Source organism: Neovison vison, chromosome 11, assembly GCF_020171115.1.
Source record: "Neovison vison isolate M4711 chromosome 11, ASM_NN_V1, whole genome shotgun sequence".
NCBI classification, from domain to species: domain Eukaryota; kingdom Metazoa; phylum Chordata; class Mammalia; order Carnivora; family Mustelidae; genus Neogale; species Neogale vison.
This window is the reverse complement of record NC_058101.1, coordinates 11,029,550-11,031,279: the sequence shown is the minus strand read 5'-3', so window position 1 is coordinate 11,031,279 and position 1,730 is coordinate 11,029,550.

Sequence of the window (1,730 nt, the reverse complement as noted above, 5' to 3'; positions counted from 1 at the left end):
GCACTCTCACCGTCTGACTTCCTATTCTCTTAATTCAGTGGGCATTCTGAAAATTTCAGTTCTTTCACAGGCACAGAAAATACAGAGGTATGGGTTTTGGGAAACACTGCATGTGTCTGCCAGGATCTGTCTCCTAATACTTGTAGCTATTTTCAAAAACTGCATGCATTATGCAAAGACTTTCCTCTCTCAAATATAATAATGTCTGTAATAACAACTAATGTAACATGATTTTTTTTGTTTACTTCATTTGTACAATAACCAGTAAATCTTTAGAGACTATATCTAGACAATATGTAGAATGACTTAATAAGGCAAAATAGAAATGATTTTCATTAAGGGATATAGATGTAAACATATAAACATGTAAACAAGATAATGTAAACACAGAAGTCTGTTAAATAAGGATAATCTGGCTACAGTTTCATTTTGTTTCTTTTTTTAAAAAGATTTGTTTATTTATTTGAGAGAGGGAAAGAAAGAGGGAGATCAAGGGGAGGGATGGAGGAGAGGCAAAGAAACCTCAAGCAGACTCCCTGCTGAACATGGAGCCTAATGTAGGGCTTTATCCCAGGACCCTGAGATAATGACCTGGGCAGAAACCAAGAGGCAGGCCCCCAGCTGGCTGAGCCACCCAGGCGCCCCCGGCCAGTTTCTATGCTTCAGTTCATTTTAGGTATGAATTTTCATAGAGAATTCAAACTCTTACAATTGATGAAATTCAATACATTTTTATTTCTACATATTTCAATAGCATTCCATTTCCCCTACATTTTCTCATAGGGATTTTTTCATTTTGATTAACATCTTAAAATGAATATTTGTATTTATAGATTTCAAATCTCAGTAAGAGACTAGGAGTAGATAGCCTTATAGAATTTCCTGCAGAGTTTTGCTCAGATAGATTTTCAAGAAAGAAATAATTGATTTTCAGTGTTTTGCCAACTAATGGAAATTTGTACATCATATTAATTCAGCAATAAGGGCAGAAGTCTAAAAACAGAATGCCAAGAATAGAACCTGAAGGAGGGTCAATAAGAAAAGAAATGAAGAGATTCTTAGATTGACTTAAGTATCATGAGTTATTATACTCTCAATGAAAAATTTTATATTATTTGAGATTCATCAAATAATTGTTATTTTTCTTCTTACAGATACCCATACCTGCTTCATAACCACCTCTGGCTGTAAACCTCAACACCGATGCTTGACCTGTTGTAAGTCAGAAAGTCATATATGGAAAAAAAACAGCTTTGGGTTTTAACCTCTGTCCTATCTTTACTTAAAAAAATTGGGTTGCCTGGGTGGCTCAGTCAGTTAAGCATCCTTTCTCTTGACCTCAGCTCAGGTGTTAATCTCAGGGTCATTGTTGGGGACAAGAAAAGCCTTTTTGCGTCTGTAAGCAAATGTCTGACCTTGTTCTGAATTGATGAACTGTATAGGTGTAGCTTGACTAATTTCAACTCCCAGAGCTCTTCTTGTGCTACTTGTGAATAGTCAATAAATCATTGCTATTGTTGTTGATGATGAATAATAGGAAAGAATGTGGAGAAGCATTTTTTCTTCTGTGGCTTGATATAAAACATTTCCTTTTCCAACCATTATAGGGAGATACCGATTATTTGTAGGTCTTACAACAGTGGGTCATTTATGCATCCTCATATAATCTGATCTAGGTACAATAGTTTTTATCTTCGCATGGAAACAAACTGGAGAGAAGTAAGAAGACA